Below are 24,780 nucleotides of genomic sequence, written 5' to 3'. Positions count from 1 at the left end.
GCATGCAATGGCTTCTGAAGAAGGTAACCTCAGGCTTGTGTAAGTGTGTGTATGTGTGCACTTCTCTCTTCAGACTCCTTTGCATGACCTTGCAATCCGGCACGTTGGAGTGTGAACTTGTCAGCACTGGAACCAAACTACTGCAACCCCTTGCACCAACGCCCAAAACCACTTTACGCCCCTTTAATCGTTTTCATCTTCTTTTAACCACTTATTTTTGAACCTAAAATTAAAGAAAAAAAATTGAAAATGGAGTTATGTTCACGAAACGATAAAATGAGAAGCAAAGGTGACCTTACGAAATTTGTTTCTTGCCAATCGTAAAACTTCTTCGTATCTGAGGAATGCCCAGTCAAAGCGTTACATCACTATATGTAAGCTTCATTGGTATCTATTTATACATACTTGTGGTATCAGAAAAGCTATCAGACATTTGAGAATTAAGCGTAGTTTGTTTTATTATGCTGGTTACACAAATTCCTTCCAATAATTTTCAGCTAATCAAAGTTTCATACACAGAAGTTTTCACAATCTATCACGTCCAATGTCTCATACCTTCTTCTTCTTCTTCTTTTTTTGGGGGGGGGCTTCTTGCTGATACACTATAAAGATGTCAGCTAGAAGGCAATCGGCGAATAAGATCTTCTTGTCTCGTCCAGTAGGGAATCTAGACCGGGGTCCGGTGACCTAGACCCCCCAGTTTTCTGAGAGACAATAATTTAAGACATTATTTATAAATTTTTTGAAGTTTATAGTAAACTCATGACATACCTATCATAGTCTGGGTTCTGGCTTTCCCCCCTCCCCCCAGTTTCTACCTTCTAGAGCCACCTCGGGTCCATTTCGTAAATTTTGTACGTCTTGTCTCGATTCTAAATGAATTCTTTAGAGTTCTTTCTCGTCTCGACCCGAACCTAATCTATGTTAAAAATTTGATTGAGATCGGTCGGATAGTTCAAGAGTTCCCCTCCCCTACGTTGTACCGTCAAAGTGAAATGGTAAAAGAAAACATTCCATGTTCGAACATCACTTTCAATTTTATATATTAGATAAAAATTACAATTAAAGAACAGTCGAGCCAAAATCTTCTCTCGTCGACGTCCCTTCAAAATAAATTTCTGTCGATGCCACTTTTAGAACTAGTTAGCCAAATAGTACACGTTCAAATGGATAATGTACGCTTAGCACATTGATGCCTCAAATTCGCTATAATTCCTAGTAGCAAAATCGGTTGGCCCAACGTCAGGTTTTGCCATTTTGGCAAGCATTTCCCAACCAAAAGAGTGATTCCCCGACATTTAGCCAACTCTAAAGTAACGTATTCCTTGGTTGGGAAAACAGTCAATTTTCGTATTGTTGCGTGAGGGTTGGGAGAATAGTTGGTTGCCCAATCATACATTTAATCAACGTTGGCCCGAAGTCAATTTTTCCGCTATAGGCTCGCACCGTTTTGACCAAATCCCACTCAATCTCCAACAGTGGGCCAACCAACCTTACTACTAGGGGCTTCAATATTTCAGGCTTCCAAGATTAGAGTTCTTTACAATTTAATTTTCCAATCGTCTCAAAACAATGGGAGGGGCATAGTGACTCACTGCTAGAGCGCTTACCTCTGGTGCGTGGGGTTCCTGGTTCGTTCCCAGGCCAAATAAAATTATGGTGGACAGCAGTGCTTAAAGTTACATCAGATGAGGTGACGGTATGGCAGAAATATGACCACTTAGAGCAGTAATTTTGCAGAATCCTAAAAACAATCTCTACTCCTGACATTTTTACACCATTTTCGACGTGAAAACTCTGTAGAAAGATAGATAGAGAGAGTGTGGACTAATATGTAAATGTTTTACTCCTCACTAACATCAGCCTAACAGAAATAAATATTTATAAAATGAAAAGTTCATTTTCAAAACTTCTCTTGTCCATTTTTGAGTAAACTAACATTTTTTTTAGCTGTAATTAATTACTGAGATTTAATTTTAAAATCTCTAAGAAACACATTTTCAGATTTCCTATGGAGTTTGAAACCAAATAACAGCATAAATTAATAGATAAATCTTAGTTTACGCACTATCTGAATTTTGAATCAAAAACGGACAAGAGACGTTTTGAAAATGAACTCTTTTCAAGTACTCAATGAAGATCGTTCCCATTGTATTCCACTATATTGTATTGTACTCATATCAATAATATGGAAACTTTAAATATTTCTAATCAACACACTATTCGGTAAATAATTACCAGCGCATAATACAAATCTAGTGAACAGAAAATGTTTTGTGCAGGCGGTTTTTCGATTTAAAAAAAAACTGTCAGCTCTGGACCTCTGAAAATATACAAAACACATTGTATATACATAGGCCTACTTTAGAACACGATTAGAATATTAGCTTTTACCAATCTAGCTTCTGAACCTTAAGTCACAGTATCCGTTACAATTTCTTCCTTCTTTTCTCGTTATTGACATCTTCTGTAGTCTGCACTGCACCTTCCATTTCGTAACCAAGAGTTAACACACGGTTCAGGATTAAACATGTGTACAGGGTACATGCAAATTACAATTTAAATCAGTTATTTTTACCGGTATGCAATACTGACCGATTATCTAACTTTCGGATGCATAACCGACTCACTTTAAGAGACCTCATCCCGGCGAAATTAAAATACCGCTAATTTTACAGTGATTATGTGATATCTTCAAATAGATAAAAGATAATTGAAATATAGAACAAGAGCGCCCTAGACAATATTATTTTGCGTGAGGTAGCGTTATCACAAGTCACCTAGTGGCTTTCCGTTTGCAGCCGTTTAGAAACGCGAAAATAAATGCCGATTTTCAAAATGGCTCGAAATCGAAAGCAGATAAGTGAGTCGTGTTAACGGTATCTCATGTAAAATGATATTGTCTAGGGCACTCTTGTTCCACATTTCAATTATCTTTTATCTATTTGAAGATATCACATAATTACTTTAAAATTAGCGGTATTTTAATTTCGCCTGGTGGACAGCATCGTGCTCGTAGTTTTTCTCAGGGTAGTCCCATTTCTTCCCACTTTCTCATTCCACCAATTTTTCAATCATCATTTCACTTTCTTTAATCATCGCCTCCCTTAGCCCAAGAGGCATAATTCGTGGAACCTTAAACTCAGAGATTTCATTTTTGTTCATTTTCAAAACAATGGATAAATTCGGTGCTCTGGCCGCGAATCGTACCCGAGAACGAACAATATAATACAATATCTACAAAATCTGTACTTTCCTTCATTCCTTGCACAATCTGTCTTTGCACTATACCCGTTTTTTATGTTTCCTCAGCCTGTTTCTGCCAAGAGATTATTTTATTCGTAACAAATGGTTAGCTTTTTGATTTATTGTCACTCATGACAAATACACCATTTCGTCGTTATTTGCGGCCTTTTTACATCATGTTGTTTAGATATGTATAGTCCGATTGTTCATTTGTGCAGTGAGTGAACATTTTGGTATATGAAATCTGACACAAAATACATATGTATAAAAAAGGAACTCGTGTGGCGAACAAGTGAGTTGAAATCCTTTTTGGATTTCTGGCGAAGACGTTTTGCCCTGTCCCCGTGCCGCGACGAGAAGCCTCCACAAACTCCATCAATTGTTGTCGCATCTCAGAAAAGCAGTGAACTGAAGACATTCACCATCCTCCGCCTACCAAAAGGAAACCCTGCCATGCGGTACCATTTGTATAAAGACCCCTCCATCCTGCTTCTGAACTTGATTTATGAGTCGAAGGAAAAACATGGAACCTCCAGAAGAGGCTTTTAATTTTGAATTTTACGCTGAGGACTTTTTTCTTTTCTTTTCCTTTCTTTTCCGAACTGAAGAAAGAATATCCTCCTTGGTTTCTGACGGCTTGTAGCAGAATCTCGTCTGGAAGATGAAATATACAGGATTGCTGACGTTAAAGAGCTCAAAAATTGACTTCTTTTTTCTTTCCAAAGGCTTTCATTTGAAAACTTTCCCCTTTCCTAATATTGATGATTTAGGAGAACAATTAGTCCTTAGGAACATTCTCAAACATCGATTTGCGTCAGGAGTTCCTTACACAAGCCATAAAAATGCTTCCGAAACGACCTCCCTTTCAACTACTTAGTTGATCATTTGGATTTCAGGGTTTCTTTTTCTTGTTTGAATTTTATTTTTCTACCGTTACTACAAGATTTATTTTATTTTACAAGCTATGAGTTTAACGTAAAGAGATCTTGATTATGTTCTTAATATTTAGAGGTGTTTGATGCAACTCTGAAGTGAAATAACTAGATTAGAACATTCTATGATCGTATTCTGAAGCAAAGGAGTCTATACCTCCCACAGACCTCTATGCTCTGTCTTCCTACATGTTATCCTGACATACTTTTATACGAATGGCACTGGATCTTTCTGGGCTGTAATGACGGAGATTTTTATTACAATGTTTGTGTGTATTATTATTATTATTATTATTATTATTATTATTATTATTATTATTATTATTATTATTATTATTATTATTATTATTATTATTATTATTATTATTATTATTGGGAATTTTAATCGCCTTACTCATTACCAATTTCACTCTGTTTCATAAAAACCGAAGAACTTTCGAGAAATTTTTGCTGGGTAGTATGCTTAATAATAACATCAAGTGCGAACATGAAATAAAAGCAAGAATAGGAATGGCGAAGGATAGGGATGCGCTCGAGTCGAGACATGTCTCAAATCTCGACTCGACTCGACTCGAATTCGAGTCGAGATTCGAGTCAAGACACACTTTGTAAAATTCGACACGAGTCGAGACAAACGTATTTCTCGACTCGAATTTTCGAGTCGAGACACGAGTCGAGTCGAGACGGCTCTTAAAAATCTCGACTCGACTCGAATGTCTCGAAAATCTTTCTATAATTTTTAATATTATTTTGAAGAAAGTATTCACTCAGAAACAGCCTTGAAACCAATTCCAGCTTTTATTCCTTCAGAAAGGTACAGAACGCATAAAATTAATAGTTAATCTTTAAAGATCAAGATTTAATTTTCAGCTTAATTCAGTTAATTAGAACTAATAGTTAATGTCGTTGTATTTGGTTGTACTCAGTGGCGTATTTAGGGAAGGGCTTCCGGGCTTAAGCCCCCCCCCGGAATCTTACTTACTATAGTAAAGTATATGAAACATCTTGCAGAATTTTCACATATTCAGGCAAAGCCCCCCCCCGAAAGTTAGCAAAGCCCTCCCCGAAACAAAATCGTAAATACGCCACTGGTTGTACTGCAAATATAATGATAATAATAATAATAATTGATTATCTAGTTTGTATAAAACTATTATCCGTAGTCTAAATCTAGTTTGTATAAAACTATTGCGATAAAGTGAACTTCATAAATTCTCTGAATGAGCAGTTGGTAGTCTATAGTAATTTAGCATAGTTATAATTATTGTGTTTTCGTTCCCATGAACGCAATAGGGTTACGTAACTTCTGGATTATTCGGTTGCTCAACTATTCTGAGGCTTTAATATGTTGCAGCATATCACGAGCTACGGATAATATATAATGTAACATTTGTTGTAAATCACATATTATGATACGAGACTATTTTACATAGTATATCTTATCTAATATAAATAAAATAAAGAGTTTGTTTGTGTGTTTGTCTGTCTGTCTGTGTGCGACCTGGGGACCAGACGAGTGGACCGAGAGTTCCCAAAATTTGGTCACGGGTACCTTAGTCCAGGCCCCAGATCAAGACGAAGCGGTTTTTAAATTTCGAACCAGGGGGGTCTCGGGGGGGACGTTTACTGGGACCGACCTGGGGACCAGACAAGTTGACCGAGAGTTACCAAATTTTGGTCACGGATACCTTGGTCCAGGTCCCAGTCTAAGGCGAAGCGTTTCTGTCAAAATTGGAACCAGGGGGTCTCAGGGGGGCGTTTAGCGAGACATGTAGTAAAAGTAATCCAAATTGATCGACATTAGTGTCAAATCCATAGTTTTCACGGTCGCTGAGATCAATGGTGACACTTCCATCAGCGATGACTTGCAAATTCAGCTACTACTGTATGCGGGCCGGGTGTCAGCGGGTGAGGAATACCGAGACATGTATAAATAGCCCACATTGATTGATACTAGTGTCAAATCCATAGTTTTCGTGGTCACTGAAATGAATGGTGATACTTCCACAGGTGTTGACTTCCAAATACAGCCCCCATGCGAAGAATGGGTATATTAAGCTAGTATTACAATAAATGGACTGCTTGGATGCCAAGAACTAGTACAGATAAGTACCATTCACTTCTATGAATAGGTATTTTTTTAAAGGATTTTTGTAGGCACTAAGTTATAAAACAATGAACTACATACAGTAGTTATGGTTTTGGTTCCCAACATAAAAGAAATATGGATTGTTCATGAGATATTGAACTTCAACTTTCACTCCTGGAAAATTTCAATTTTGGAGTTAGGCCACTTGGCATCAAAGCAGTTCACTGTAAGATAAATACATTCCGCACATTAGTAACATAGTTGTTCAGGGGCCTTCGATTTCCATCCTCTCAAATGAAAGCTGAACGATTGCTTGATACATGCTGACTATATAGGAGAAATAGTGTATTAAGTTTTCGAGCTTTGGTGCGTATCCGTATTTGCACTCTGATATAACTTTAAGTTCACACTCAAATCGAGCTAATTGTTTAATGCATTTCGAAAGCTTTTGTTTTTATGCAGCTCATTAAGGAAAATCTATTTCATAATCGTAACATTTATGTACTAAGAAACTATGAACGTAAAGTGGACTCGACCTAGCCCCCTGGCCGCTGTGACTCACTGGCACAGCTCTCACCCTTGGTGTGTGAGGAGTCTGATTCTGTGTGTGTGTGTGTGAACTCCGCGGCTAGTGTACTCGTCTTTGCCGTGGAAGACTCGGGTTCAATTCCAGGCGCGAACTCATGTAGCTCGGATTCCACGTTAATCAGTAGGTCTACATTTCATATATCCTCGCTGCTGAAAGAGACGGTAAAGTCAAAATCAACTCAACAATATATATGTGTGTGTGCTTATGTGAATTTCCTCGTGACTGTATGGTTAACACATACGCCTTGATCGCGGGAGACTCTGGTTCGATTTACGGTGGAAGCTACCGGCATCCCACTTTAAACTGTAGATCCATGCCTCATATAATCATAGATATAATATATATGCCTTTGATACACTTATTTTCCGACTTGGAAGCCATCGTTTGAAACTGTACATCCCACCTACAAACCCAAACCCCGAATTTAAGTATAAATACAAGCGCTTTCTCAATACCTCTAAATAAAATCTAACCACACGTTACTTCAAAACCCAAGATTACTTAACGTAACAATTGATTGTTGCTACATTTAGTATCATATTATTAGTAACAGATTACATATAATGCAACTAGCTTGGCCAAGTTATAATGGAGGAAATGCTATCATTGCAACACTCTGAGAATAGAAAATGTTCGTCAGGTATTACTATCCCCCCCTCTCCTGCAGAATGAAAACCCTGACTAAAACTCAGTATATATATATATACATATACATATATATATATATATATATATATATATATATATATATATATATATAACTATTTTGTGTAATGTAACAAACAGTGGCGGATAGTATTCATGTTTCCTTGCAGAGGTCCTTACAAGGGTTCGCTTCCATCTTCCTCTCCCCAAGAACTAAAATAGATTAAAAAATTGCTATTACTTGTTAATCTTGTACAAAGGATTAAGTTAGCCTTAATTAAAGTCCCAGTGTAACACCCCTTCACATTTAGATTTTTCCCCTGGAAGAAAACCAGTTATTATTGTTTCTTGATTTTTTAGTCTCACCTACATAAACATACGAATAGAATTACAGGATAGGACATGTTTAGAGTGTTTGCACGTGACATCTAACTATATTTCTCATCAAATGTGTCACAGATAAAAATTTCCGTTTGTACTGCCTCTATTTTCTGGTACATATGTTTCATTTATGTTATGTTGCTAAAATTCGTTAGGAAACAAGTACAGACTGCGCCCGTGTGCCTGACAAAACGTAAATGTACTGGATAATTATTTCTTCACTTTCTTCCAGAAAAAAAAAGTAACCCATCTCATGTCGGCTAACAAAAGGAGGTACCGGACCAAAGATAGCCGTTGTTTACCTAAGATCGTTACACAGCAGGGGTTTCATTCAGTCAGAGGGAAAAGAAAAAATAATTTAAGGTTTCTACATTTGTTTTGAACTGCAATATAGTTCTTCCTTTTATTTTAAGAACCATTTCCTTCTCATTTGTCTGCATCAGAAAAAATGCAAAAAAATCACTAGAATGTGCCTATTTACCCAAAGTACGTACTAGATCACTAGTTCAATAGTAAAATCACTAAATCTAGTACGTAATCATAAATGTGGCATCCCTGGGTTGGAGCGAAAGTAATGGTTGGAGTGAAAACTAGTCCGTATTTCTACTGCGTTCTGTTCTTGAATTCACAGAAATGTTCAAAAATAAATTCAAGAAGTAAAACACGATCCTACAAAAGACTGTTTACTTGCTCACTGGTTTTCGTATTGTGAACTGAAACTCAAGTGCGCAGTCATGTTGAATACTTCTGTCCCTTTCTACTTTACAACTTGAGGTGGGATGGGGGTCAGGATAGATCTAGTGATATACCGCTAAAGGAAGTGCTTCAGTACAGAGTCGGAAGCGGTATGTATTGTTTATACTACTTACAACGTTACCCCCCACATAAAATATAAATTCACCCTTTCTCCCTTCCCTTTTTCGAATACAATGAACCGACTCTTTTGCTGAAGAAAGATGCTAAAAGAAAATTGAAACATCTGTGTCTAAACTTTCTTTGAAGCGCAGTCTTTTGTATTTGTAAGGTTTTGCGAGTGTTTTCGAGATAGCCAAATTTTTTACCATGGACTCCTGCTGCGAACTGACCGTGAGTAAACACCCGATCTCGCTGTGCTCAATTTCTCTCGCACACGTGAAATGGGTTTGTTGTTTCCAAAACAAATAGGAAGTTACCTTGTGTTTTTGCATTTCTGCACGCACACAGGTACCATTGTTGTTTTAATGATCAGAAGAAATACCAAACCATCCGATATATACACCCTCCATTCCAAAAGAAACCGAACTTTTGAAAACAAATAGTACTACTAGTGCCATCTGTTGTAATATTTTGCCGGTACATGGCGTAGTCCCTCATTGACAACTGGTATAAATGCCATGACATTTGGATGCACGGCAACAAAGTTATTGCGTTTCAACTGTCAGTGTGTTGTGTACATCTGTCGGAAAATGAGTTTCAAACAACGAGCTCAATTGAGTTTTGTGTTAAACTGGGTAAAACTTTTAGTGAAACGCACCAAATGCTACAAAATGCATATGGTGATGAGTGTCTATCCCGTACGCAAGTTTACGAGTGGTTCAGGCGATTCAAATCGGGTAGAGAGACGCTGGATGATGACGAAAGATCAGGCCGTCCCAGAACCGGATTATCGGAAGAAAACATCGAAAAAGTGCGTGAATTCATCAAACATAACAAAAAATCGTCGGTGAAAGTTATTGAAATGGAATTAGGCATTCCTCAAACAACCGCATACCGCATTTTGACCGAAGTTTTGGGCCTTAAGAAGGTTAATTCGCGGTTTGTACCACACAAACTCACCGAAGACCAAAAAGTTGATCGAATTGCGCATTGCAAAGACATCGTTAAAAGTGCTCGGCAGGATCGAAACTTCTTGAAATCGATTGTAACTGGTGACGAGACGTGGTGTTTTGAATATGAGTCCGAAACAAAGCGGCAAAGTGCTGAATGGAGAGCACCGGATGAAGGAACACCCAAAAAAAGTCGCTTGGTGAAGTCAAAAGTTAAGGTGATGCTGATTTGTTTTTACGATTCAAAAGGAATTATCCACAAAGAATTTGTTTAGCCCGGCCAGACAGTCACTGGAGAGTTTTACTTGGGCGTCATGAAGCGTTTGCTGGCAAGAATTCGTCGTATTCGGCCCGAATATCGCGAAATCGGCAGTTGGACTCTTTTGGACGATAATGCACCATCACATCGTTAGCGACTTGTAACTGAATTTTTGGTCAAAAATCACATTATTCGGTTGCATCATCCGCCCTATTCACCAGATCTCGCTCCGTGCGATTTCTATCTGTTCCCGAAACTGCATTTGGCGATGAAAGGAAAGTGGCATGCATCGATTGATGCCATTGAGAAGGCGACGACCGCCGTCCTAAAGACCATTCCAATAAAGGACATGGAGAAGTCGTTTGACAACTTGTTGGAGCGTACAAATATGTGTATCGATGCAGAGGGGGAATACATTGATTAATAAAAATGATTTGTTCCAAAATGTACATTGCTTTTTTGTTTTTTTAAAACGTTCGGTTTCTTTTGGAATGGAGGGTGTATGATACGAAACAGCTAACAGAGGGAGGCAAAGATAAAAGTAGGCCTATACCAAGTTTTCCGCGTGGTACCATTACGGAGAATAAATATTTAATAAAGTCACGTAGATGCGCTTAAACCTATTCCATCTGTCCTTATAACTTTTCTGGTCTCATCAATTTCTCAGGAGAATACGTACAACATATGTCCAAATTCCATATATACTCTTTCTAAACTAATGAGTAAACTCATTAAGAACACCAACTGATATCAATAAACAGGAAAGAAAACAATACTTTATACTTCTATCATTTGGTACACATCTCTATGAAGCACAGCTTGCTTCTTTTCGAAATAGCTCCTTCGTGTCACAGCTGTGGTTAGTTTTGTTTTGTGTTAGGATGAAAGAGAGAAATGCAACATTTGCTTCGCGGTGAAGTTATATATATTATTAAGATGAGCGGTGATAAGCGAGGTTTAACAAAGAGTGCCTTTCGGATGCACAATTTAACGGGTAGTTGCAGTCCGTGTTGAGAATCGAACCAAAGCTATTTAAGAGATGTTATGACAAATCCAAAAGGTGTGTTGTATCGGTGCAGTACCAGTTTTTCACGTTTTTCAAAATGTTCCAAAACCCAAGAATAATCTTTAAATTATGATATTTTAGTCGTCACAAATTATAATTTTATAATGTAGTCAATGTTTATAATTACTGGGCAGTTGGGCGTTTAAACTAATGACATCATAATAAAGTCAAAACCATAATTTTGAGTTGAATTGATTCTGAATTTAACGTCCCGTTCAGCAGCGAGGCTATGTGAGACGTGGACCTACTGATTAACGTGGAATCTGAACCACATGAACTCCCACCGGGAATCAAGCCCAGGTTTCCCACGCCAACGGCAAGTATGCTAACCGTTAGCCACGAAGGAGCTCCTCCATAATTTTAGTGGGCGTTAAGAAATATCTCGCCAGTGCTTTTACAATAAATAAAATTTTATAAGTATTAAAGAATAGTGGTAAGATATTTTATAATAGCTCTTTTATTTATGAGATATGAGTATTTAAAAAAAAACAACTAAAGAATAGGTTAGCGGAACCATAAAAGACTTTCTTATAAATACATACGCACCTTACTCACCTTTTATAATTGCCATGCTTACGTTCTCCATAAAAACAGAAATTCTCTTTTAGTGATACTTTACACAAAATCATGAAATGGGTTCAAATTTAATTAAAGGCAAAATACAATACAATAATCCAGAAATATTGCCTCAAGTGAGTTTAAAGATTTCTAAATACTAGTGCAAAACCGGGCTCTGCCGTTGCGATCGATTTACAGATCTTGAGACGAAAGTAAGAAGGGACTTACGCACACAGTAAGTAAAAACAATTAATATGCCTGTAACTTCCCCCCAAATGGGTGTATCTTAAAACTAACCTCACCATTATTTTTCTAATTAAATTCTAGTCCGAAATTATGTATCATATTACTCTATTCCCATTTTGAAAACTTGACCTTAATTCAAAATGGTGGATTTCAAGATGGCTGCCATCAAGGTCATATCTACCATACGACTTCCCCCCAGGGCTTATATGTATCCACATGGTTTTTCTTCACTTTTCTTCATTAACGCTCCGTTTACAAAGAGTAGTAAGGGACTTCTGTAGTAATCTCTAATAACCACATCACAACTCTTAAAAGTTATTTAAAAAAAATAGAAAACATGCACCATGGCAAAAATTTGTCATCACAAGTAAAGATGCATACATGCCTTCTATCAGCAAAAAAAGTTTCATTGAAATTGGAGCCGGACATTTGAGTGATGTCCCTTGTGGGATGTGATTGAACGTGACGTCAGAGCACATCGCCCCCCTTCCCGGAATTTACGGGAATTAGGTGACCTGAGTGAGCACATGTGGTGCCAGCTCTCTCCAGCGACCTATCAAGGATCATTGCGTGTATGCCAAGACGTGTCGCCGTTTTTATCCATGCCAAAAGTCGACATACTGACAATTAGGTAGGTAGTCATGATAGTCTGGCTGATCTGTGCGTATATTTTAACTCGTACATTTTGTCTCGACTCGAATTCGAGTCGAGTCTAGACAGAGACTGTCGAGTCGAGACACGAGTCGAGACAGAAACATATTTTCGAGTCGAGACACGAGTCGAGACAACATTTTCTCGAGACGAGTCAAGACAGGCTTAAATCTCGACTCGACTCGACTCGAATGCATCCCTAGCGAAGGAAGACTTTATGAGGAAGAAAATATTATTTTGTGGGACCTTGAATAAAGTGTTGAGAAAAAGACTTATAAAATGCTTCGTGTGCAGTATTGTACTGTATGGTTCAGAAAGATGGGCATTACAGAAAAATGATAAAAAAAAGTTAAAGCTTTCGAGATGTGGATGTGGAGAAGAATGGAGAAAATTAGTTGGGTCGAGCGGAAAATGAATGAGAAGGTGTTAGAAATGGTGGAGGAGAAAATAACACTTCTAGATATTATTACGACCAGGAAGAGGAAGTTGTTGGGACATTGCCTAAGAATAAATTGTATCATGAGAGACGTGCTAGAGGGTATGGCGGCAGGAAAGAGAGGGACGGGACAAAGGAGACTACAATTAATGGACGATATAAAAGCAGAAAGATCATTCGTGAAGACGAAGAGGTTAGCGGAGGACCGTGGAGCATAAAAGCTTCTCAGTTGCGGCAAATGACCTGCCAATAAGGCAGAATACCTATGGTGATTTTGTAAGTAGTTGAGCAGATAATTCATTCCCTCATTATTGACTAATTTCAACTCCAAACACTAGAGACAGTGATAATAGTGTTGCCAACTCTGGAAAATTAAAAAAAAACGGCACCCCCTCAAAATTCCCTATGATATACTGTAGGTCTAAATGTGAAGTATCTCTGTTCGGATCCATCCATGGGAAGGAAATGCACTATCGTTTACAAAATGCATTAGCACCTGTATTCTGCATATCCTTAGTACATTCACTAATAAGCTTAATATATACATTGTGCTAAAAATAAGAAACTCAAATCGCTTTGATCATTTTATTGTATTTACCAGTAACTACCACTTCTTTAAAATTATCGAAACAGATGAACAAAAGTATATGAATTTTTACGTGACAATTTTGGATTTGGAAAATGAAATTTATTCTTTAAATTTATACTTCAACTACAGGAAATTGCTTTAAGAAGTGTGTTTTCACTCTCAATAAATGTATAAAATTCCTTACAAGTAAATTTCAATTTTTCCCTGATACAGCCCCTGTGATCTCTTTAAAATAATTATCTAAGATGAACAAAATATATTAATCGTTGATAGATGGTGAAAGGTGACAGTTTTTGGATTTACAGAATGAAAGTTACTTTTTAAATCTATACTTCGAACTAGATTAAATTGCTTCGAACAAGATACAAATTAAAAAAAAAAACGGTCATAAAGAGGCTGATAAGAAGTTTGTACCGGTCACCCGGCTTTAATCAAAATTACAGCAATATTTCCGGCCAGGTCGATGAAAAACCGGCCAGTTGGCAACCCTAGTCCTGCAGACGTTTCTAGTTTAACTCTCTCCCAATGGATATTATGGCTAGATTGGAAGTTGTGGACCTCGAATATTATTTTACAAATTGCATAGTAGAAAAACTCCAACTAAAACTATATCTATTGTTTCAAAACCTTTCCAATTTCAAAAATATAGAATAATAGCTTTAATTATTTTTAACACTCAAACAGTTAGCGGTCCTAGCCCCCCCCGGCTCCGGGCTGGATCCGCCACTGTTACAATCTTCATTGATATCATGTTAGACGATATCTGATGAATCTGAATGCCCCCACTTAAAAGTTATCGGCGCCACTGATCACCAACTCCTTAAAGTTATAATGATTATAAAACAGGCAGTGGCGTATTTATGATTTTGTTTCTTGGTGAGGGAGGGGCTTTGCTAACTTTATTCCTGGAAATGTGAAAATTCTGCAAGATATTTCTTTTACTTTAATATAGTACATAACATTTCGGATGGGGGAGGGGGGCTTAAGCTCGGAAGCTCCCCCGTAAATACTCCACTGATAACAGGTTATAATGATTTTCACTACGTAAGAAGCAGCAGCAATGCACGTCACGTTTCGAATAGTTTCATATGCTCTGTAATTCATTAGTATGTCTTGTGTAATTATATTTGAATACATAATTTCTTCATTTTTGCACAGAATTTCTTTGTTTTGGTTTACAAAATACGCTCTCGATTATGATGGCCAGAAGAGCATATCCCGCATTAAAAATAAATACAGTGATAAGAAGAGATAGAAGAGAGAGAGAGAGAGAGAGAGAGAGAGAGAGAGAGAGAGAGAGAGAGAGAGAAACAGTAGCTACTACGTATATATCACACAAATCACCTAGCACTTGACAAACAAGAAATATTTTTTCACCACTAGATAGCAGCACTTGTCAAGAGCGCTTGGATTTGGGAGTTGAAAACTGGTTCCGATCGCCTCGCATGTTGTTGATGTTAGTTTGATCAGCTTTCCCGATCTCCTTCATGAATTGTTCATTAGTTAGTGCCATCAAGGAAAGGAGCGTCACTCTATAATGTTGGGATTTATCCAATCAAAACTTCGCTTCGTAATGCAGAAGCTTTTAACAATGTAATTGTTAGATAGAAAAGCCATTATGACGCTTATTATCAACAGCTAATACTTCTACGTTATCATTCGTTGTACACCAAATCCTCTTAATGACATAATTGCTAGGGCAACAAGTATCCCCTATTTGGTACACGCCTCTCTTCTGTCTAATACGTCTAATATATCCTTCTTATTCCCTTTTTCTCCCTACAACTTCAAGTAAAAGTGGTTTTCAGACGGAGATTTATCGATTTTACCTCAGTTCGCAGCGAAGCAAATCTCCTTTCACTGACAGAAATGGATAATTAAACCTGTGGAAAGCGTTTTGATAGATAAATGTATCTTCACCTAGCAACACGTCAAACTTCGGAACTTGTTTCACCGTTCCATTGTCAATAGCACACACATATACACACACAAATTAAATTCTGACTTAAAAGTCAATGCAACTTAATTTATTGATAAGGATCATAACAATAGCTTTGATATATCACGAGAAGTGCAAGGGCAGTGAAAAAAAAAATAGCAAGCCTCTTCATTTATTGTCATTTGTGAAACACATACGAAGAAAATGATATTGTGCAATTAGGAAACTTGAGTGTTAGAGTGTCATCTTCTGTCCTTGGCGCTAACATACATATATGCTTTATATTCGCGTGGCCCAAAAGGGCTGTCACACCAAGTAGTATAGTAATTAGAGCGTTGGACTTACGTCCGCGTGATCCTGGGTTCGATTCTCGGCTGATGCTTCCAATTTTAGGAGTCCAGCGAGCGTCGTGAGACAAACTGGGGAGTTACATGAATAAAAGACGTTTAGAGAGTCTGTCTGGGTCTAGAGAGCTCCTGGTACGCCATCTGCTAGGGACAGGGCGACACAGCGTCCTGATCATGTGTTACGTCGCTAGGCTGTACGTAGTTTAGCGGATCGCTAACAGATGGCATTGAAGCGGCTCAGGCCCACAAATGGCTGTTACGCTAACTGATTTGGTTTATGCGCGTGGTCCAGGCTTCGATACCAATGATGATGGTTGTCTCTTTCGTTCCTCTGGTCGCATAATCTGGCTCTCTTGAAGGCAAGTTACTGCGATGAGAAACGACCAATACTGTGAAGGTTAATGTTGAATGATGGTATGTACACTGGGCAACTGTTCAAGACTTAAGAGTCTTCATCCCGGCGAAATTAAAATACCGCTAATTTTACAGCAATTATGTGATATCTTCAAATAGATAAAAGATAATTGAAATATGGAACAAGAGCGCCCTAGACAATATTATTTTGCGTGAGGTACCGTTGTCACAAGTCACCTAGTGGCTTTATGTTTTCAGCTGTTTAGAAACGCGAAAATAAATGCCGATTTTCAAAATGGCTCGAAATTGAAAGCTTGTAAGTGAGTAGTGATAACGGTTTCTCATGTAAAATGATATTGTCTAGGGCGCTCTTGTTCCATATTTCGATTATCTTTTATCTATTTGAAGATATCACATAATTAATGTAAAATTAGCTGTATTTTAATTTCGCCGGGATGAAGACTCTTAAGATCTGGTCGTAGTTCGAAGCTCATATTGCTAATAGACAGTGATGGAATGGGTTATGGGTTTCTTGGGTCGGGACTTTTTGTCCGGGTCATGCTGTGTCTGTGTCTCACTTCTCAGATCCAGTCTGACTTGGACAGACCCTGTAACCCAGAATCAGCCAAAATATCTCTCCAACATTACTGCGGAATTTTATAGTTAATTAATGATGTTTACTGCTTGAGCTCGGACATTCGTTTATTTGACTCTCGGTGTGACATTTCTTAAGATACAATGTTTCAAATATTTCATGTTTTCACAAATATAATTTCATGTTTATTCGTCTTCTCATATGTGGTTTTCGAACATAGTCTATGCAAAAAGAATTAGCAAAACGCTGTTTGGCCTCAGCATTATCTTTTATATTCTAAACCATAAGTTTTACAGATTGATTAAACTTTGACGATCACTCATAAGAAGAACATGCAGCTTATCTTTTTCTGTGATTCTGGCTAGGGCGACCATAGTCCCGTTTTAGAGGCGTGTCCCGGCAGTCGCGTCAGTAGATGAAAAAAAAAGTAGTATTTGTCCCGTTTTATGCAAGTGAAAGAAGTAAATAACAAACTCAGTACTTTACTTCTTGTAAAGATATCAATAATTAATAACAACAAAGAAGCAAAAATTTTAGGAAAGAGTAGTGAAGAATAAAGCTATTCTTAAGAGGATAGGTTCTTCTGAGAAATACTTCTGCCATTTTTCAGTTCAAGACTCAACTTCTCATCCAATGTGATATCAAGGATTCGATCTAGGGCAACTAGCAAATGGAGGCAGCATCATGTCCTACTATATTGTAGGTTAAATGCTGTTTATAGCTTTGTTATATTACATTAAAAATGTATTAGGTATTGCTAAGGTAAACAGGAACTAATTTACGCACTGACCTGTTTCTCATTTCTCCTGATTCTTAAAATGCCGAAACCTGTCCCGTTTTCAGGTGGAAATTTTATGGTCTCCCTAATCCTGACGCATCTGTACTCTGATAAAGCTTATAGTTATCTTACAGTACAGTGTTTGATACGCAAACAATAATCGAGAAACAAAAATTATGTTTAGTGAAAAGGCAATGAAAGAGGAGGGAATCATTTTGTTAGAATTGCATTACTAGCCTTACACACATATTTCGCATGTGTATGAAGGTATTTCGTCCCCGAGTGTTATTTGGTCACTTTGGGTCATGGGTCTATCCGGATCTGCCTGGGTTACCCGGTCATAGGTATCCAAGTTCTCATGTTTGATAGACAAGGATCTGATTGCCTATGAATTTTCTGGTTTATGGGTTAGATTGCCTATGAGTTTTCTGGGTTATGGGTCACGAAGTTCGTACATCATTGAAAGTAGGTCCCATACTACATAATCTTGAAATTGGATAAGGACGTAAAACAAGAAACTCAAACTTTTTTTGCTCCTTACCTTTTTTCCTTCCACCGTATCTTATAGCACGTTCCTCAAGATGCAGTTCATTTTCGGATAATATCCTCATGAGTTCCTCTAACTTTTTTTTTTTTTTTTTTTTTTTTAATGGCGGATAATGTCCTAATGATTTCAAGAGACAGAACTGCAGCGGCGTATGGAAGTTCAAAACGTTTGGCGAGCATCTCGTCAAACAGCTTGTGACAGCCAAACGAACCACCAACGTCAGGGAATTATGTGACCAATACAACGGTAGATGTACAAACATCCATATCCTACACAACTATACGGCGTATATTGACACACATGAAGTTCCACAGCAGACGACCCACTCGTCACCCGCTCTTTACGACTCGTCTCTGCCGATTTCGTTGCGCTTGGGCATAGGAACACACTAATAGGATAGTGAATGATTGGAAAATGTGTGTTGGTTCGATAAATCACGGTTTGTGCTACTCTTTACGGAAGGGTGTGTGCGTGTGTGGCGCTAACAGAATGAAACTATGAATTCCTCGTGCATGGTGCATACTGCAGCCAGGTGAGAGCGACTGTATGATTTGGGGATGATTCTGTTGGCATGGACTGGGACCGTTGGTGTGCATGGACCACAGCGAGACATTCGTTGTGTACCTGCCTGCAGATGTTAGAGAATCACGTAGACCATACAATGCAACACTTATACCCACACGAAAACGGCATTTTCCACGACGACAATGCACGGTGCAACCAAACCGGGATTGTACTTGCTTGGCTTAAGGAACATTTTACGGAGCTGCAACATATGAATTGGCCCCTTATTCACTAGATCTTGATCCCATAGACAATTAATGGATATTGTGGAACGAGCTCTTCGTATCATGTCTCCTGCACCAATGTATCTGGGTTCATTGTGGGATGCCATCAAGAATATATGATGTCAGATCCGAGTGGGAACATATCAGCAGCTACCAGAATTCATGCCACGCCGTTTCCAGGCTGTCCTCTGAGCAAAAGGTGAACCAACAAAATATTAGGTTGGTGCTCGAAATTCAGTCAGGACTCACTATAGTTTAATGTCCTATCGATTATGGATCGAGGCTAAGGGAGACGGTAATGATGAGGTGAATGATAATAGTAGAATGACGCAAGTGAGAGGAAAGGGAAAACCCGGGAAAACCTTCTTACACGGTATTTGTCCACCACAAAACCCACTTGACGGAGCTCCACATGCCAGAGGTGAGCGTTCTACCAGGAGGCCACTGCATGGGCTCCGAACGTCCTATATTCAATTATTTATTACAAAATTAATACAACTTATTGTTCGTAAGTCTCTATAATAAACCCTGCATGTTCTTATTGTTTGTTACACACATCTTTTGTTCATTCGTAAGAAATATGAAGGAATCGATTCATCATCAGTCATTCCAATATGCACCAGTTACTTATTGTTACCTATTCTTCGTTTGAATTACGTAAGATGTCTTTGATTGACCGTTGAATGCCGTATTATAAACGAAAGATTTATATAAATCAATTTGATGGAAGAATCTTAATGAGGTTCTTTTGATTGTGTAGAGAACAGCAGGCGTCTCTTCTCTTAGAATGAATGGAAAAATGTTATATTCATTCCTTTTAAAGAACTCAGTTGCTCCACTTTTTATGGTAAGGCAAAGCGATTGAATGACTTGTTGGAAAAAGTGTATATATACATATATATATATATACAGGGTGGCCAAAAATAGGTATACAGTACCGTACAGCATTTTACATGTATATCATTTCTTATTGTTATCCATCAAGTAGACTTACTTTTTTTGTTTGTTATTTATGTGCTTTTACTTACATCTTAAGCCCGGAACAGCCGAAGCAAATAAACTCATAAACTAGAATGTTATATTTGATCAATGCAGGGATATATACCTACTTTTGGGCCATCCTTTTATATATGAGGGGTAAACCATAGTTTGCCGCTTTATCCAGTGTAAAGAAAGTAGGATTGAATCCCATTTTATCCAGTGTATACCTGATCATCAAGGGGGGGGGGCTATAGCTCCTGTAGCCCTCCCCTTGCGCGGATCTAAAGACTGTGACAAACATCTTGGCATTTCAGCGAAACGAATAAAAGACAATCTCTGACTCAACGTTGCCGAGTGCTGAGGGGTATGGCTATGGCTAAGCAGACAAACTACAGCGCGATCAGGTGACAGGGGATAGACGTGGATGTGTACAAAATAAACGTGGCAATACCGCTGGCCTCTCATTTGCTAGCAACATTTAAAGGGAACTTGGAGCGCCGCCTTCAAATGCCAAGATGTTTGTCACGCCGTTTAATAACTAATATGAATTCTTCTTTTAGGCCTCTCGAAATTCTCGCTTTAAATATTACTCAATAATTAAGCCGGACGACACACACATTTTAGAGGTTATTGTTAAAGCTGATTGAGCTCTGTACTCAAACATCCATTCATTCTTCTAACCTTCTGGAGTTAACCCAAGTAGCAAGAAAGCTTTCGGCCAGTTGGCGCATGGTTGGCTTTTGGCTTTCTAGCCTTGCACTTTCAATGCGTGCTGTCATACAATCTGCCTTTTGTCGTACTTACAAGCGATGCTTTAGACACTTCACAGAGCGTCATAGCATCGCTGGCCCTTCATTGGCTATTGACTTGGCTTCACTTGTAAAACGCTTGTGTCAAGCTTGAATGGAACACTGAATGCAAGGTTGTCCCCATGTAACTTCGTTACAGAAATCCAGCTTGCGGCATGCTTGCACGCTTTCTAATCAAGCCTGCCGACTTGTAATGCAAACTTACAGCAAGCGGTTGGCAAGTTGTCTCTGCAACTTGGGAACGTTTGTTAAAATATAACTTTTCTATATCTTTAGTGCTGAACCAAAGACCCTGCAACCGCTGTTATAAAGATCTTTCTCCTTGAATTATTATAATGTACCTGAAACAGTTCGGCAGCGTTTTGACCCTACAAAGAGCAAGGCAAAGATATTTTATGAAGGTGTGCCTGGAAAATAAGGAAGAGTCAGATCAGCAGCAATAACCTGTGTTTATAGTGAGGACGATGATTCGTGAAGCCTAGACTCTACACCAATCAGTCCAAGAACAGGAAATAGCGCTCAGTTTTCGCTCACACATTCCGGAAAGCCGGAGAGGAATAAGTGTACAGTTATTCCTCTTCGGATAACTGGATCGTCTATGACGACCTGCAAAGTAGAAAAAACTAGGCAGTTTTTTTTCACATGTGTTCGGAAAAGTAGTACAGGACTAACTGCACAGTTATTCCTCTCTGGATTTCCGGAACGTGGTAGGCAAGATTTTTTTTTCGACCGAATTCACAAATCCTCAAAAGAATAATTGTACAGTTATTTCTCTCCGGATTTCCGGAACTGTGTGACGACTATTATTTTGGCCCATTTTCTTAGTTTATTTTCACTCTATATTCTGCAAAACTTCTTAAGAGTCTTCATCCCGGCGAAATTAAAATACCGCTAATTTTACAGTAATTATACGATATCTTCAAATAGATAAAAGATAATTGAAATATGGAACAAGAGCGCCCTACACAATATTATTTTGCGTGAGGTACCGTTATCACAAGTCATCTAGTGGCTTTCCGTTTTCAGCTGTTTAAAAACGCGAAAATAAATGCCGATTTTCAAAATGGCTCGAAATCGAAAGCAGATAAGTGAGTCGTGATAACGGTTTCTCATGTAAAATAATATTGTCTTGGGCGCTCTTGTTCCACATTTCGATTATCTTTTATCTATTTGAAGATATCACATAATTACTGTAAAATTAGCGGCATTTTAATTTCGCCGGGAAGAGGCATCTTAAATTTTGGAAACTGTTGTTTGTGGATTCAGATGCAGTTAAGGATCTGTATCATCTACAAAATAAATAGAGTTTACTTCCTTTTGTCACCTTATTTTCTATTTCACAAAGGTAGTTGTAAGAAGCATTGGTCTTTTGCATGTTACAGAAAACGTGCATCACTCACCCGTAAATATGACGTTGTTAACACGATTTATTTCATTCGTACAATGGAAAAAGATCTCTGCTTAGTTTTTTTTTTCTGTGGATGGCAGTAAACGAATTAACACTGTTGTTATTGTGATTCTGTCATTGTCCTTCTCCATTCGTCCGTATCTTTTTACGATTTAAGAATAAGCCTCGGAAGAGATAAATAGAAATCATGCGCTTCCATTAACTATTCTTCAATTATCGACAAATTTTCAACAAGCAGCTGAAATCTTGTGGTCATTTCTCTTTTTAACATTTAAGGCGTCTTTTAGTTTGAAACGGCTGAATGGATAAATACAAGTATCCAGTTCGTTGATTTCAATGATGAAGCAGTTTCTGTCTCTACATGATCGGGAATTATTCCATCTTAATTTGTCTTCGTTTTACCTCTGCTTTTTGAGACTACTTAAGAGTCTATAATTCTAAGGACAAAAAGGACATAGGAAGGAAATTTGCCTGCTCGTCTAGTGCAAGTTGTTCGTAGCCCCTTTTTGTCAACTGTAATTCTTCTATATAATCGAATATTTTGCTCTCGATTGTGCGTTCGGAACATTTGATATTCCTGGCATCAATCGAGTAAATTAAACGGCGTGACAAACATCTTGGCATTTGAAGGCGGCGCTCCAAGTTCCCTTTAAATGCTGCTAGCAAATGAGAGGCCAGCGGTATTGCCACATGTATTTTGCAACATCCACGTCTATCCCCTGTCACCTGATCGCGCTGTAGTTTGTCTGCTTACCCATAGACACATCCCTTTACCACTTGGCAACGTCACACCAGAGCTTGCGTTTTATTCGTTTAGCTGAAATGCCAAGATGTTTGTCACAGGCCTTAAATGAAGGTTTCCTCAACCTGGGGGTCGCGGCCCCTAGGGTATCCACAAAAAATAGATCTGTTAAACATTTTCAAGAGATGTAGAGTTGTTTAAAAATCAATTTAAATGAAAGAGGTATGATATGAAACTAATGAGAACTGCATATTGAAATACCAGAAAAATACAAAACGCAACAAAACCTGCACATTGAAATACAATTAAAATTGAAACCTGAGCATGGTGTGATTTCAGTAGTGCGGCAATGCCCGGTTCAATCTTCGTGACGCACATTATCAAGTCATTTTCAACTGATAAGCGATTTCTTGTCTTTGTTTTAATGCTTACCATGGAAGAAAAAAAAACACTTTCGCACAGGTACAATGTAGCAAATGGAATTATTACTTTTAAAGCAGCAGATATCAGACCAAATATTCTTCTCTCCTCTTCAGCCAGAACTTATCCAAGTCTTTGTTACAGAAAACCAATTGCAAGTACTTGTCGCACGATAATTGTATTAGTTGGCCAAGAAGTTGAGGGCTTAGATCAGCTACTTTGATGGCTTCTTTAAATAAGGCGTTTAATATCCATCTTGAACCAGTATTTTCATCGTAGGAAATGTATTACTGTTATGGATATCGTGAGAACTCCGCAATAGGTATATATTAAAAATCCCTCACAAGCTTATTATACAAACCAGAAATTATAAGAGGTTCGCTGGCAAGAGGATGTGATAAAATGGGGATCGCAATAGGAATTAGGTTGAGAACCACTGGGTTAATTTAATTGTCCTTGATTTTTGCGCAGTTGATATGACTCACCAGAAGCTTTTGGCGGTCATTTCAGAAATCAAGTGATGAAACATTTCTTGATAGTTTCAAAGTTTCAGAGTTTGCTCAAAGTAATTTTTTCTTGTATTACTCCCCAATGTAGACATGATTGACCTTTGGGAGTATGTCATAGGTTACTATTCGTGCTGCAGTTCCAAAAAAAAATGTTTGATCATTATGACGGGTGTCCTGGAACTATGTTTGTGGTTGAAGGTTTCGAACTAAATAATGTTTCGAACTTGAATTTCAATTTTCAAAACGAGTTGCTGTCACTAGCAATATTTTAATTAACTTGGATATACGAGGGTTGATCGGAAAGTAAAGTTACAAAGCCTGCAGTGAAACGTGTATATATTATTTCATACAACCAATACAGCCAACAGATAGTACATACGAGGAGTGATCAGAAAGTAAGGTTACAAAGCCTGCAGTGAAACGTGTATATATTATTTCATACAACCAATACAGCCAACAGATAGTACATACGAGGAATGATCAGAAAGTAAAGTTACAAAGCCTGCAATGAAACGTGTATATATTATTTCATACAACCAATACAGCCAACAGATAGTACATACGAGGAATGATCAGAAAGTAAAGTTACAAAGCCTGCAATGAAACGTGTATATATTATTTCATACAACCAATACAGCCAACAGATAGTACATACGAGGAATGATCAGAAAGTAAAGTTACAAAGCCTGCAATGAAACGTGTATATATTATTTCATACAACCAATACAGCCAACAGATAGTACATACGAGGAATGATCAGAAAGTAAAGTTACAAAGCCTGCAATGAAACGTGTATATATTATTTCATACAACCAATACAGCCAACAGATAGTACATACGAGGAATGATCAGAAAGTAAAGTTACAAAGCCTGCAATGAAACGTGTATATATTATTTCATACAACCAATACAGCCAACAGATAGTACATACGAGGAATGATCAGAAAGTAAAGTTACAAAGCCTGCAATGAAACGTGTATATATTATTTCATACAACCAATACAGCCAACAGATAGTACATACGAGGAATGATCAGAAAGTAAAGTTACAAAGCCTGCAATGAAACGTGTA

Source organism: Thermobia domestica, chromosome 1, assembly GCF_964235325.1.
Source record: "Thermobia domestica chromosome 1, izTheDome1.hap1.1, whole genome shotgun sequence".
NCBI lineage: Eukaryota > Metazoa > Arthropoda > Insecta > Zygentoma > Lepismatidae > Thermobia > Thermobia domestica.
This window is presented reverse-complemented; position numbering follows the sequence as displayed.